This window comes from Danio rerio, chromosome 20 (assembly GCF_049306965.1).
Source record: "Danio rerio strain Tuebingen ecotype United States chromosome 20, GRCz12tu, whole genome shotgun sequence".
Taxonomy (NCBI): domain Eukaryota; kingdom Metazoa; phylum Chordata; class Actinopteri; order Cypriniformes; family Danionidae; genus Danio; species Danio rerio.
Window position 1 is genome coordinate 22,453,909 of NC_133195.1, and position 16,806 is coordinate 22,470,714.

Sequence of the window (16,806 nt, forward strand, 5' to 3'; positions counted from 1 at the left end):
GGAGGATCAAAGGGATCTGACCTAGGCTCGTGAGAACGAGGGAGAGATCCTAAGAGGGCATGAGAGGGGGCGGGGTGGATTAATTCGCCTATCGCCTCTGAGGAACCGGATGATGAGGTTATGCCTTCCCACGGTGTTGCCAGCCACCACGTCATGAGACAAAGATGACAGCCACGTAACCTTGAGTGTGGAGGGCGACAGCCTGCTCTCCAGCTCTCTTGGAGTAAAGAAAGTACAACCCTGATCTGGCAAATTTCGGGGGTCTTCTCTTCGAGAGACGCACCATTTAGTGAATAGACTCCACTTCAGGGCATAGGCGTGCTCAAGGAGGGGGCTCTAGCCCAAGTGACGGTATTAGCCACCGCAATCAGTAGGTAACCTAAGTCTTCCTCGCGTCTAAGGACCCCCGTGGAGGTTCCAAAGATCGGGGCGAGGGAGCCAGATGGTGCCCTGTCCCTGAGAGAATAGGTGCTCTCTCAAAGGGATCTGCCAGGGAGGGCCATCGCGAGGAGGGAGAGCTCTGAAATCCAGGTCCAGTTGGGCCAGAGGGGCGCAACCAGCAACCTGTTTCTCGTCCTCCCTGACCTTGCACAGTAACTGCGTGAGCAGGCTCACTGGGGAAACGCATATTTGCACATGCCCCAAGGCCAGTTGTGGGCCAGTGCATCCGTGCTGAGAGAGCCCTCGGTCAGGGAAAAAAACAACTGGCAATGAGCGTTCTCGGGAGAAACAAAGAGATCGATCTGGGCTTCCAAGAAAAGCGCCCATATCAGCTGAACAGACTCGGGGTGGAGTCTCCATTGTCCGGAACGTAAGGCTGCCGTGTGAGCACATCGGCTGCACGGTTGAGCTTGCCTGGAATGTGAATGGCGCGCATCGATTTCAGCCGCGGATGACTCCAGAGGAGCAGACGGCAGGCTAGCTAAGACATGCGGCGAGAGCGAATACCCCCATGCGGTTGATATATGCCACCGCCGCCATGCTATCCATCCTGACCAGCACGTGTTGCTGCTCCAGCACCGAAAAAAAACAGTGGAGAGCGAGGAACACTGCCAACAGCTCCAGGCGATTGATATGCCAATGCAACTGGGTTTCTTTCCACAGGACCGCAGCTGCATGCCCGCAACCCACAGCTCCCCAGCCCGTGCTGGAAGCATCTGTTGAACAACAACATGACTGGACGCCTCTCCTAGAGGCACTCCGGCCTGTAGGAACGAGGGGTCATTCCAAGGGCTGAGGGCACGGCGACACAGTGCAGTAACAGTGACTCGGTGTGCGCGCGGGTGCCATGCGCGTCTGGGGACTCGATCGTGAAGCCAGTGCTGGAGTGGTCTCATATGGAGTAATCCGAGCGGCGTGAAGCGGCTGCGGATGCCATATACCCCAGGACCCTCTGAAATAATTTCAGTGGGACTACTATTTTGCTATCAAGCTCTCTCAGACAGTTTAGCATCAGCTAAGCGCGCTCTCCGAAGAGGCGCGCTGCCATGGTGACCGAGTCCAGCTCCAGCCAGTGAAAAGAGATCCTCTGCACGGGGGCGAGTTTTCTCTTCTTTTCTCGGTTGACCTGAAACCCCAACAGGTGGAGGTGCCGGAGCACCTTGTCTATGTGCATAATCAATTGCTCCAGAGAGTGGGCTAAAATCAGCCAGTCGTCGAGATAATTGAGTATGCGGATGCCCGCGAGCCGAAGGGCACCCTCCGCGAGCTTGGTGAAGACCTGCGGAGACAGAGAGCACGAAGGGGAGGACTTTGTATTGCGAAGCTCGACCTTCAAATGCAAACAGCAGAAACTGACGGTGGCAAGAAGAATGGAGATATGGGAATACGTGTCCTTCAGGTCTATTGCTGCAAACCAATCCAGAGGACAAATGCACCAGATGATGCGCTTCTGCGTGAGCATTCTGACCGGCAGCTTGTGTAGACAGCGGTTCAAAACACGCAGATCTAGGATTGGCCGTGACCCACCGCTCTTTTTGGGCACGATGAAGTGCGGGCTGTAAAACCTCTATCTCTCTATCTCTCTATCTTGGCTGGAGGGACCGGCTCGATTGCATCCTTCGCCAGGAGGACAGCAATTTCCTCTCACAAAACAGGGGCGGACAAGGGGCTGACCCTGGTGAATACACACTCGTGACTTGGGGGGCCGTTTCGTGAACTGAATCGCATAGCCGAGTCTGATTGTGCATATGAGCCACCGCGAAGGGCTGGCCGCGCTAACCAGGCAGGCAGAGCTCTTGCTAATGGACTCATCATTACAATCGCTGACATACCAGCAGTGGGGCAGCGCGGAGTGGGTGTGCTGATCCGGGAAGCGCGAGGGTCCCGCGGAAGAGCTGGAGGTGAGAGATTTGCTCTCACTCCGCACCCAAACTCCGGAGGGGAGGCTCGAGGGATGGGAGAAAGGAGACCGTCCTCCCAGCGCTCGTGAGCCACTGGCGAAACGCACAGAACCTGCGAGCTAGAAGTATAGCATCCCAGACTGGCAGATTTCGGGCTGTCACATCCGGAGAAGTGGAAAAGTGCTCTTTCAAGTTTCTCTTTTCATGTTTTCATGGCAGTAAAAAGTGCCGTTGGAAATAGGGCCCCGCCCTCCAGCGGAGAAAGAGCAAGTTCCCTCTTCTTCAGATGACCTGTCCCAGGGACGCTTCGCGGTCCGTTACCTGGGCTGCCTGCTTTCGAGGTGCTCGACGCACTCGCTTTGCCAGAGGCGTATGCGGGGGCGGTGCAGCTCTCGTAGGCGGGCGCCATCGGCGAGGAGCAGCAGATAAGGATGGTACGGCGGGCGGACGGGCTTACGGTCCTGCCGATAGGTGACATTACCCATCGCATCAGACTGCTCTCTCACCGCCTTGAATTCCTGGGTGAATTCACAGACGGTGTTGCCGAACAGGCCAGCTTGGAATATGGGGGAGTCAAGAAAGTGGACTTTGTCGACTTTGCGCATATCAGCCAAGTTTAGCCAGAGGTGGCGCTCCTGGACCACTAATGTGGACATCGTCCTCCCCAACGCACACGAGCGGACTTAGTGGTCCGAAGAGCATAGTCGGATGCGGTGCGAAGCTCACAAGCCTGTGTTGGACCCACCCTCGTGCAGCTCGACCAGCGCCTGCGCTTGGTAGCGTTGGTAGGCGGCCATCGCGTGCAAGGCAGAAGCAGCCTGGCCCGCAGCCTTGTAAGCTCTAGCTCCGAGGGAGGCAGATAACTTACAGGCTTTGGACGGGAGACGAGGCAGACCCTGCCAAGAAGAGGCGTCAAAGATTGACCTTAATCGCGCGCTCAACCTGTGATATCGCCACATACCCCCTGGCCGCCCCACCGTCAAGAGTGGTGAGGGCGGAGGGACATACATCACGGGCAGAGAAAAGTGCCCTCCAAGACTGCGTGAGCCTACTGTGCACCTCCGGGAAGAAGGAGACAAGAGGCTTCGACGGCTTAGCCCTCCGGACCTCTACGTATCACCCATCTAGTCGGTCCGGCCGCAGAGCTGGGGGATAAACCATCTCCAACCCACAGCTGAAGCAGCCCGAGAAAACACGGCTAACATGTCCGTTTCAGGATCCTGCCGGAGGGGGGCGAGCGGGCCTGGATTCCTGTAGGACAATAAAAGCCCACCCTCCAATGCAGCAGTGGACATCTGGTCCCCGGTGTCATCGAACATAAGAGCTACCATCTGTTTAGACCGACCACTTCCTCCGCTCGATCTTGGATGGAGCGATTGGAGGAGCGGGAGGTCCGCAGGCCCGGAGGCGATGAATTATCTCCCACTGGAATCCTCAGATCTGCCTGAGTGCCCGCTGCAGTGCAGGGGACAGCTGGGTCCGTTTGCCCTTTTGCAAAAGGCTAGCCACGATCTTAACTGCGCAACAATGATGGCTCGCAATGACGACATGAACTGCCCGCGAGCAGCGCAATAACATGCTGGACCCCCAGACATGCAACGTAGTGCCCATGCCCATCATACGGGGACAGAAAACCACCGCATCCAGAAACGCACGGTCGGAGCGCCATCCTGAAAAGGACGTGCTGCACGACTTTGTTGCACTTTTTGTGAAGTTGCAACTTTATACGCACCGCTCAGGAGGACTGGACCCAACGAATGCCAGGCACGGGAGAAACCCAGCTCGACCGTCTGCCGCTGCGTGTACACACTCTGGACCGGGAGAATGCTCTCGTTCGCTCGAAATCGCTAGAGCACAGCAGGAGGAACCCTCATCGACTCTCTCAGAAGGCTGTAATAGTCTCTGAAGCGAAAAGGATGGCGTTTCCTTGCTTCCCCTGTGCTTATATGCAGAGCTAATTGGCAATAAGGCACGCGTGCGCAAGCTTATGCTGCCAATTCATTGTCATTTCATTGGCCCGTTGTATACTCTTTCAGACGATTGGCTTTCTGAAACAAAATCCCCATTCGTGGATTAATGAATAAATCCACCAATAGCATTGAAGTTCCCCATCCGAATGGGAATTTGAGTCACCTGACGCTATTGAGTTATTTGTCGGTCCGACAGTATTAAACTGAATGAAGATTTATTAGTCTTCTGCCTTACCCAGAAAATCAAAATACATTTAAATACATTTAGATAATTTACTTTAATTATTACTGTTAGAATGTGAAGAGACTTTCAACCAGCACAACAAAAATGTTTCTGAAGACAATCACTTACTGCACCTTTAACCCACACTTTTAAAGAGCCCATATTATACATGAAATAGGGTCATATTTTGGTAGTAAGGGTCTCCAACAACAGTTTAATATGCATGCAAGGTCAAAAAACACTTTCATGGTCTCATAAATTGCATTGATTTTTACCTAATTATCCCAGTGACTCCCATATGAATCGTCCAGTGATTCATTTGTTCCCAAACCCCTCCTTAGCGCGAAGCTAATCTGCCCTGATTGGACCGATGACAGTATGTTGCGATTGGTTGACACTGACTGCTTTCAGCCAGAGACAGAGTGAAATGCCCAGCAGCTAATCAACAAAATAGATGTAGTGAGAGTGTATACACGCTCGATAGTGTGGAGTTTAGCTGCCAGTGGATGAACGAAATACAGATGATGGACTTAAAAAAAACAGACGACTAATTATTTTATTGAGCAAAAACTCCCAAGAACTGGCGAGGAGATCTCCTAGCTTGTCACATTTTGCTCTTTTCACAGACACACACACACATATTGCCCTCGTCCACACACACACACACACACACACACACACATAAACCTCATCCAGACGACTATGCGCGCACGCACGCACGCACACACACACATTACACTCCTCCCCGGGAACGTAAACAAAGCAGCACACGTCACGTTTTTAACGTGGCTTTGCATGCAATATGAATATATAGCCAATTAACCTGAGACAGTACACACGGTTACAAGTAACAAATCACAACTAAATACATTTGCAAGCTAGAGCAAACGAGGCAACAACTTTAATCGCACATACTTACACTTCCTTAAACGATTTCATAACGTGCCAGTTTGGTCTTCAAAACGTCCTCAACACGTTTTCTCTGACGAACATGGGAATCATAAAATTATGTTGCTATTTTGTTGCTAGGATGTTATTTGGAATGTCGCAGAGACCATTATGATACCTTCCTGACATGCCTTCATAGCGTGCCAGTGTGGTCTCACCACATTCGCAACAATGAATATGGGAGTTATAAAATTATGTTGCTGGCACATATTTTGCCAAAAAGACATGTAACCTAATTTTAGGTTATTTTGGGGAAAAAAATACCCACGTCCGCTTCCAGTATACGAAGTTTAAACATTAAAAAAAGCAAAACTCTTTTCACCTCTATCTATTTCAGCTCACTTACAAATGCGTGCCGAGCAGATAAATAAATAACGTCAGAATTTAAACCCATTTTATCAACAATTGTAAGTGACTGCACGCAATATCTAAATAATAAAAATAGATGCAGTGTTTGTTTTAACAGAACAAATTGAGCACAAACAAGGGGGGGGGGGGGGGGGGGGTCACAAAGCATCTTGTTCTTTGTGACAACATGCTTAATGTAATTATTCTTTAACTAGTTACTACTTCATACTATTCCAGTTGTGTTCGGAAATGTGAAATGTATTTGTTTAAAGCATGTTGATGAGGAAAGAATATCTTTAATTTATTGATGGAAATAGTTTGCCTCTGTCACTTGCCTGTTATAAGTTGGATTGAGGGGTAAGCATGGGCGTAAAACTTGAAGCCACATACCCCTAAATGTGCAGTTGCGCCCTTGAGCTTATGATACAGTATGTCAATGTTTCACAGCCTATATAACCTTCCCAGTACAGTCCCCTAAGGTTTTTTTTTTTGTTGTTTTTTTTTGTTATATATGTCAACTGACAATTATATTTAACTATAAGACATATTAATTACATTTGCTAAATTGCATCACTAAAATCAGTGCATGCAGCAATTAATTATTCAGATGTAAAAAGGAGTTCAAATGTGTAACAATGATGGATAATTCATAGTAAAAAATATTGAAAATGTATTGAAATCTAACTTTTTTAAACTGTATAATGTATATGTAATAAAATATGTAGTATAAAATTACTAAACTAACATTATTTTTCATTAAGCAAACATTTCTTGTGTATAGACAGCCTGATCTCACGAGAAAACGTAAGTATTTTACGTTTTGCCAGTTTAGTGGCTAATTCGTACAAATTCGTACAAGTTCAGTCGTATGAAATGGTACGATTTTAAAAAGGAGGCGTGGCACCTAAGCCCACCCCTAACCCCAACCGTCATTGGGGGATGAGCAAATCGTACTAAATTGTATGTATTAGATCGTACAAATTCATACGAATTAGCCACTAAATGAAAAAGTTACGAATTGCCGTGAGATTGTGTTGGTATAGACCATTTGGTTCTGGGAACCAAAACTACTGGGTAGCACTACAGGTAGCACAAAGTGTAAGAAAAGTATGCTATACTGATAAATTAAGCTACTTTTATGCATAGAGAATAAAAAAAATAAAAAATCATGAGCTTGTAGACAAAAAACAATGTCCTTTTTCTTCTGGTTGTTTGTTAAAACTGGAGACTGCTCACACAGTTAATTTGTTTTTCTTTAAAAAGAAGAAAGTAATTGCATGTAGTCCTAGAATAACTGGGCAATTAGTTAAATTATATGACAGACAAGACACTGGAAATATTTTTCCTCCAACGTGCAACTGAATAGTGTTTATTAGCAGCACTTCAAAGTCTTTTTTCACCACATATGCAAACATGCACCTACATTTCATTCGGGTCTCACGCTTTTTGCTGCAAGCTTTGCGAGTTTTTGCAAGTTGTCATGTAAATCAACATTACGACCACACAAACATTTCCCCTGCACAAACATTGGCAAAGGCCATTCAATATTTTATCCCTAATGTACTTTCCTCAGCACTTACTCATGCAGTACTGTCAGCCTGTGTGTTAATGCGTATTTACTCAGTGTTTCATGCTGTCTTTGCATGTTCGTTATGAAGACTTGACACCTGTGGAAATTGGAATGCGCTTACTGATGCATTTTCTTGATTTAAACGGGATAAACCGTCAATCGTGTCTATGGCTTTCCTTTCTTTCCTTTTCTGTTTTATTGATTAGACTCTACCCTATCAGGAATCCTAAAAATAGCTGCAAGGAAATGTTCTGGGCCTGCGGTCCTGCACTGATTCTCTTGGGAGACTGGGGTTAAAGCAGAAGTTAGTTATAGAAATGCAGCACTGTTGGTTGGCACCAGGTGCCCTGTTGCCTGGGCAACCAGTCAGCATGTGTGATTTCATAAAATGAGAAATAATAAAGTTACTGAAAGATTGAGACCTTTTAATATGTTATGGCTATATGTTTGCAGTAATAACCCCTTCTTCCACGGATTTACTGTACTTTTACACCACTCTGTGAAGTCAGAGGTTAGAATCTGTGCCTTTCTTTTGCATTCACATGAGTGATGCCTTTGGATTTGCAAGGTGTAGATGTCAGCTGTTTTGTTTCAGAGAATATAGGTGAAACTACTTACTGATGTTTAATTGTTAAGCTAAATAAACATCTACATTATCAATGTTGTAAAAGGTCCCTTATTGAATTGAAAATAGTCACATCACATCACATCTTTTGCCGGAAGATTTCACAGGCTGAACAACACTTCTGTGCATATAAGCCATTCGTAAAACAGCAAAAATCTGTATCAGCTCTGCGTGGATAAAATAACCTTTCTAAAAAAAATACTTTAGGCATGGTGTTGTCCTTCTTCCAGTGTGCAAAAGTATTGATATTGACCAATTTTAATTCAGGATATTAAAGTTTTGATTCAGCATTTGTTTTTACCGCTCTCTCTTCTGTGTGCATGTGAACGCAGTGCGCGCGCACAAACAAACGGCAGATCTACATGAACGGTTGTGCAGATGTACAAATCTACATTTGCTTACAGACAGTTTAAGCTACTTATCAGAATTATGGAAACTCAGTACTGGAAAACACCCAAAAAGACTCACTCACAAACACACTCAAACACTACGACAAATTTAACTCATCCTATTCACCTATAGCGCATGTCTTTGGACTTTGGGGGTAACTGCAGCACCAAGAGGAAACCCATGCTAACACATAGAGAACATGCACACTCCATACAGAAATGCCAACTGGCCCAGCCAGGTCTCGGACCAGCGACCCTCTTGATGTAAGGAGAGAGTGCTAACCATTAAGCCACCATGCTGCCTAATAACTACTAAGTTAACTTAATTCCTTCATGTTGTCCCGACACAAATGGATTGTGTGTAACCCAACATAAATATTAGAAAATGTGCTAACTACATACTGTACCTGGTTTTTGTACTGTACTTTACATACCCAACTTAACCCCCCTCAGACAAAATGTAAAAGTATATTTTCACAGTTCTCAAGGCTCTTATAAATGAGACCAAATTATATTATTAAAATTCAACACCCTTTAAGTATATATATTTTTGTCCATTTCAATGGACATCAGATCAGTTGTACTTGCCAAACATTATACCAACATAAAATACAAAGTAAACATACATGATTGCTGGTATATTCTTGAAATGTATTTAAATTGTGAAATTTATTATTAACATTGTTACATTTTTACTTTAATTCTAAGGGGTTTTGTTGTATTGCATCTTGTTTATAACAAACATCATTTACATCTTCCTCATGGCACCACATTGTGTCCACATCTGATATATTTCCATCTGCTATATGCTCAAGAACTTCAAAATCTGTATAATCTGCATATTGATTTGTTTCAGCAAGGAATTATTACATAAATAAAAGTTTTTATATACCGTATAAACAATTCAATCAGCATTAGCTTTAACTTCAGTATCAATTTTTTGACCCATTGAACATCCATAATGGACAGACATATTTGTTGAAATACTGATCCAAACCATTGTAATGGACACAGGGTCTGAATGGGTTTAACAATATATCCATACATACATACATACATACATACATACAGTACATACATACAAACATACAAACATACATACATACATTTTCAACATCAAAGCTTGTTGCAGCAGACATCAAGTACCATAATGCAATTTGAGATTTTTAATAAATTTGTCAGATTGTATACAGTAGTAGCTCCCAGAATGTGTGCCAAAGCCAATGGGAGGCAACCCTGCATGCAACCTTAAGCCAAAAAAGTGTAACTGCTGATGCTGTTACAGAACCATTATACGGTGTCCCTCCTCAGGGGGAAAAGCCAGATCCAAAATAGGCCTCATAAACCTCCTAAGGCTTTTAGTTGTTGTTGTTTCTTTATGTCTTTTCCATGACCAAGTCCAACTTATTGTGTTTTATTGTTTTATTAATGTCCACACTTAGCTCAAAACTTTACTCCATACAGTATTGCTCCTAAAACAGTAATTATTGTTGTACAGCACCAAAAAATAAATAAAAAATAAAAAGCCTTGTCATCAGAAAATGAGGCAGAAATTGTATAGTTTTAAGCAGCAGGGTTCAAAAGATGATTGTTAGAGCGGGGCCTTTTTTGTTAATGTTATGTAATACATGCTGCAGTAAATCACATTTATGTATCTATTTAAATTACATTTAATTTAGTAACATAACATATTTAAGTTTACAGTGATTGATGGATGTTTAGTGTATTCTAACCTACACTTTCCATTGATTAGCTATTTTAGAGGATACTCTAGGTCAAATTATACAAAATATGCATCTATTTTAAATGTTCCTTTTCCTTTTTTTTGTCTTTTGAATACTTACAATGACTAACAGTTCTCTAGATCTGCCAGTTTCAGTTTCTAAAAAACATTTTTTTCATGTTTGAGCAGAAAATGATCTATGTGGAGATATACTTTATATTGATATAATTTTGTATATTAATAATTGATAATGTTTATTGTAAGTCCTTACGATTTGTCACCAGCAGCATTTCAAATGGCACACTATATGCACTTATGCACTAGGTACTTATGCACTTACGCACTCAGCAGCAAAGTATATGTATGTAGTGTCATCCCAGTGGAACACTAACTTTTTTTTACTAAGCGGAAATTCAAACCTTTTCCCTGATGTTTGTCAGTTGCCAATTTAGTGAAATACTGTACATGACTAAACTACCAAATAATACCTGCCATGAGTATAACCCCATTCACCATCGGGAGGCGGCATAATCACTCTCATAAGAGGATTTTGCTTTTTACAATCCAAAATAAATAAAGTAATCCAACATCAGTGCCCGAAAGCTCCACCCCTTCCATGCAGCCGTTAAGTGTGGTGTCCAATATGTTACACTTCATTTTTAACGGTTGAATGACCGAATGAGTTGAATGAGTTTTAAGTGTGAATGCACTGCTTACAATGTTTATACAACAAAATGGCATAGCCTAGAATAGTGCATAAGTATGCAAATTGGGACGCACCTACTGGTTCAAGTGCAAGCATACATGACTGTAATTTTTATAAAATGACAGAATGGACTTCATTACAGTCAAGGAGAAAGCAACATATGTTAGTTTTTTTTTTTTTTTTTTTTTACTTTAGTTGGTAAATTACCACAGATATACCATAATGTGTTTGTTTAGCTCAAATACTTATATTACCAGATCAGCAGATATACTCTTAAGATACAATACTATTTTTTTTTTCATACAGTTAGGTCGAGCTGCATTTTCCATATGTATGGAATGAGCTTCAAGATAAACTACATATAGAATATGTCAAATCTATCGCTATATTTCAAAATATTTTAAAGACTATCTTTTTAAAACAGTGTACATGTTTTACAAATTGATTATGGTTTATATTATTTTTGTGTGTGTGTGTATGTGTGATATGTATTTTTCTATTTGTCCTACAGTATGCTGCCTGACTTGAACAGGACTCCCTGATAGAAGAGATACTGTTGCTCAATAGGACTTTCTAGATTAAATAAGTAAATAAATAAAAAATACATTTTGTACATTGTACTTTTTTTGTGGTACTATGTTTTGTTTTATATTGCAGCTCAGTTATTCCAAACCCAAAAGTATGTACTGTATATGCCATTGGAAAAAGATTTTTTAATTTCAATGAGAACAAAATTTACTGAAAACAGTGCTATTCTATATATATCTGCCATACAAATGAATATGAAAGTGAAACAACTGCAGAAAGTTCATTTAATTTGAGAGGTTGAACTGAGCAATGTAAAAAATGGAACTAAAAGAACAACTGAAAACTTACCAAGCATGCTGCTTCAAACAAATATATTGACTGGAGAGGAATGAAAAGCTGAAGAAACGGCTCGTAATGAGCCATCCATCTTCATTCTGTTTACCTTCAGGATGTCGCCATTGTTTCCAGAGGCTTCATCATGCTATTCAGCATTATCCCAGAAACATATTGTGCCAGGCGGATGTTCATAATTCATCACTGTAAAGAGACTCTCACACACACTGTGTCATCAGAAATTGGGCTCAGTGTAAATGTGTTGCTCTTTAAAATGCAGTACAGTGCACTGTGGCTCATTAACACTAGCCGGGCATATCAACATTTCAACTGGATTGCACGAGATGAGTTAATTGTTCAGTGGCATTAAACCTCCATGAAGCAAAGGGAGCTTGTAAATGTTGCTTGAATATAACACCTTTTATTCTGGCAGCTGAAAAAAAAGTGAGCTGTATTTACCAGTCTGATCTCACAAGAAAACGTAAGAATTTTATGTTTTGTCAGTTTAGTCGCTAATTGTACGAATTTGTTTGAGTTCAGTTGTACGAAAATAACGATTTTAAAAAGGAGGCGTGGCGTCTTCCTTAATGTTTGTTAATGAAAATAAAGTCATTCATTGCTAATTCATGTTAACTCATGGGGCATTAACTAATGTTAACAAGCATCACTTTGAATTTTGTTAAATGTTGAACTGATTAATAAAAGTTGAACCGCACAAGATTGCTCAAAGTTATTTATTTTTGTTTATAGTAAAAAATTAAATAACAATGGACCATTTATTCAAAGTGTTACCATTTTATTTTTAAATAACCTAAAAAAAGTACAGTAGTATTTACTATACTTCCGTAATAGTTTGGCTTTGGATTTTATTAATGCATTAGTAAATGTTTAACTATGATTAATAAATGCTGTACACCACAAAACTGTGTGACCCCCAAAACAACTATGAATTACAATAGTTTGTGTACACTCAATGACAAATAAATAATAATAAAAAAAATCTTATTTTTATTTTTGACTGCCTTGTCACTCTAACAAATGTTTACAATGCTCAATGCATTACCTTTAAAGAGGTTAGAAACTGTCTTATTTAAATGTATTTGTTTAAATGTATAAAATTAAAGTCTTAATGTGATCAAATGTATACAACTCTTTGAAAGTTAGAAATGACAGATTCAAAATTGATATATAGCCATAAATTAACTAAAAACATATTTTTTTAACATTTATTCATATTCAATAATTTATTCAATCATTTACTGTATATTTATATAGCCATAAATTAACTACACACAAACATAAACGAATCATTGAAACATAAACTTGTATGTTGTATATGTGATTTTTATATATTGCCTTATATTAGATTTCTAAATGTATCTTACCATGTGTTTGTTTGAGAAATTGCGTCCTTCAATTATTCAAAAATACACAAAAAAAATTAAATGATCTCTCATTACAAAGTACTAGTGATCATAAAAAACAAATAATTATATGGTGGACAATTCCTGTCAGCTCAAATGCAGTCAGTACAGCATAGGCTCACTGTAATCTCACTGTCAATTATTTTCTTTTTTGTAAATAAATCTCTGGTCAAATGAAGTTATTAAAGGACCAAGTTCTTATTAAAGTTTCCTAAACTTATTTTTAAAAAGCTTGTGCGCATTTCTTGTTGTCTTTGGAGCATATTCATCATTTGGTTTCTGCTTATACTGTATGTACTAATCGGTGGGTGGATCTTCTATGAAAGCGGAGTTTAGCCTCCCTTTTACAGTATGTAATAAAATGGGTCATTTCACAACCTGTGGTTTTGGCAGAATGGCTTCAGAATAATTAGAAAGGTTTGAGTTCTGAAACAGGATGTTTTTACAGTAATGACCTCTTAAATGATCTGAAATGATAAAAATAATTTTAATTTCTCAGTTTATGATCTCTTTGACTGAATACAGATTACTCACTCACCACTGGCTTGTTTGGTTTGGGACTTGTGGAGCTGTGGATCGATGGATTTTCTTTTCAAACTGAACTCAACTAAACTTAAACTCTGAAAACTGGACTCACGCAGTTTCAGTTTACTAAAACCTCTATGTTAAGCTGCTTTGACACAATCTATATTGTATACAGCGCTTTATAAATAAAGATCAATTGAATTGAATCACTCAATCAGAACAAATTTAAATCATTAGATGAAAAAAAACTGACTTAAATCTTACTGAACTACCATTTGCTGACTTTTCCAGATCAGATATGATGCAACCCAAACACATTCGTCCCACTGGAGGTTTACTGACATGTGCCTCCTGTGCCGGGCCAGATAAATCTGACTCAAGGGATGAGTCCGCTTAATGGACCTGAACACGCAAGCTTTTTCAGCATCTGGGTGAGTGGCTCCATGAAGATGGAATTCTGTTTACTGTAGCAGGTAAATAGATAGGAAGCACACAGCCATGCCTCATAAATCAGGCCACACATTGAGCTGTTAGTGCCAGGATACACATGCCAATATATTCTGACAGCTCTCTCCTGCGCTGGACAAATTACACAAATCAAACGCTCGAGTAAAAGTACAGACAACCTAATAAAATGTTACTCTGGTAAACTCCTCCATCCCAATTGATTTCTTTCTTCAATTGAATTTTTTTAATATGTCTAATGCATTAACACAACTTGTCACTGCCTAAAAAGCATACTGATAATCAATGATATTTCAAGTATAGAAACAAGTGAAAATAATTAATAATAAAAAAGATATACTATATATTTGTTATGATTATTAGTGATCTATCTAAAAATCTGCCATTACATGGACTACATATACTGTCATGCACCACACACACACCTGTTCCGGATCACGATTGATTACAAACACAGCTGTAAGATTATAAAAGACTGATTACAAGGACTATTTAAACAGCACACACACACACACACACACACACACACACACACACACACACACTTGTTTATCAGTCAAATAAACAACATTACGACGTGTTTTTAGTCATGTCTTTCCAATGCTGACTTTCGCTTTGTTTGTTTGTTTGTTTTGTTTATGTTGTCAGCTGCCTGGATCGACCACTTACCTTCTTATTGACCTTTCTTTTGGATTTGCCTGGATGTTACTGTTTGCTCTTGATTGTGATCATTGGCTGCCTGGCCACCAGGGCCGGAGTGGGACTCCTTTTCAGCCCTGGAGTTTCAAGCCTCAGACCGGCCCACCTCAGTTCAAGACTGATTATATTAAAATAAGGTGATTTCTAATTCAGTTTCTAATTACACTATCACGTCTTTTTTTTTTTTTTTTTTTGAGAAAACAGCTGCTTTAGAACTTCAAATGTTCAACAACCCTAACAGTATTATATGTCTTAACAATAAAAATAAAAAAAACAAATTACTCAGAGGAGGATCAAACCCGGGTTGGCAATGTCGTAACCTACCGTGCTAACCACTGGATCACAACAGCTGTACATTGAGAGGTGACTCAACTGAGTTATATCATCATTAACCTGCAGGCTGCATCTTGCTCACGAGGCTGCAAGAAAATAGATAAAAAGAGCAGAGCTGCGGTAAAATAATGAATAGGAAGACTGTGGTCAAGTAAATAAATTAATTAATTTAAAAAGTGTGACTGCTGAGAGCAACAGATTCTGGAGCTAGGGACACCGGCCCTCGCGGCCAAAAAACGGACCGGCCCACCGGGAATTCTCCCGGTCCTCACGATTAGCCAATCTGGGCCAGCTGGCCATTCTCTTTTGAATAGATCTTGCATTTGGATCCGCAACTCAGTTGTCAGCTTCTCCTAATGTGACAATATTACAAAAATGTACCAATTCTCACTATTAACTATTACCTGTCTATTATTAAGATATTAGCACTTTAGCTTTCAGCATGAAATTCAGCCATATGTATCTCTGGATACATAATTCGCGATCTCCAGAAACGTATATAGGGCTACGTTTTCAGAATGAGTCTATGTTAGATTTTTTATTTCCATTTATTTATGCTTTTGAATGTCATTTTGGGACCTTGATCTTTGCTCCAACAACTTTTGATGTTGAAAAGTTTGAAAAAGTTACTTTTTTTTTAATGTTTAATAGTTTGAAGTCATATATTGCCTGTATGTTATATATTACACTGTTAATAATTTCCTGTAACATTTACAGTACCTTACTGACAGCAGTTCACCAGTAACTAAATGTAAATAAATTACAGCAAAAATGTTGTATTTACATTTATAGCACTGTTTGTATTTTACTCTATTTTAAATCAGTAAAATTTACAGTAATATTCACAACGCAACTTTAAAATTCAGTAATATACTGTCCTTCAGTGAAATACGGTTTATAAATCTGTTCATATTTAAATGCTCTGCAATTTACAAAATTGGTAACAATGTATGGCATGCCAGTACTGCTTTGTTATTTTACAAATATTTCTATATTATCTCTTTTACAATACTTAGTTTAAAGCCACTGAAATGTCAATAATTTTCACTTTGTTAAACTGCAGAGTTGGATTTTTAACATCAAAATCAACAAACCAGATATCAAGGATCCATTATGCAATTTGTAGGAATAAATCAATGGAAAAGACCTGGAAATCACAAAATATGTAAATTGTTAATTAACAAATTTGTAATTTTTTTAAAAAAATTTTTTACAGTGATTACATCTTCGAGAAGGTCGCAATTTTGTCACTTCAAAATAACCATTTACAGTGCTAGATTGATGACATGAAAATGTACACCTATTGTTTTGGAATGTAGTGAAATAATAGTTTCCTGAAATAAAAATGCTTTAAGGTACAACAATGAGACTCTCTCTATGCTGTATGATCTACTCTATCAGAAAGCTTTACTTGCCTGAAGACAACGATGAATGGCCTTTTTATTCTGTGAACGAACGGCTTGACCTATGAATCATCAATGGAGAAACAACCTTTTTGATGCAGTTATGACATCTATCAGCAGGGGTTTACAAGATCATTCCTACTGGCCAGACTTTGACCCCCATGTAACAACAGTAACCAGTGTGGCAGTGTCCACAAACAAGTCATAAGTCATAAAACCGAGCTTAGAATAAATAAAACATGGATTTATTCT

At 40.3% G+C, this 16,806-nt stretch overlaps 1 long non-coding RNA gene across 1 annotated transcript in view; it reads left to right on the plus strand.

The window, feature by feature from the left end:
• LOC141379497 (uncharacterized) overlaps positions 1 to 16,503 on the plus strand; it is a 103,564-nt gene extending 87,061 nt beyond the window's left edge. The window contains exons 2-3 of the long non-coding RNA XR_012396275.1: positions 13,946 to 14,085; positions 14,768 to 16,503. This is a non-coding gene — a long non-coding RNA (uncharacterized lncRNA). The remainder of the gene's footprint in view (positions 1 to 13,945; positions 14,086 to 14,767) is intronic.
• Positions 16,504 to 16,806: the final 303 nt, after the last annotated feature.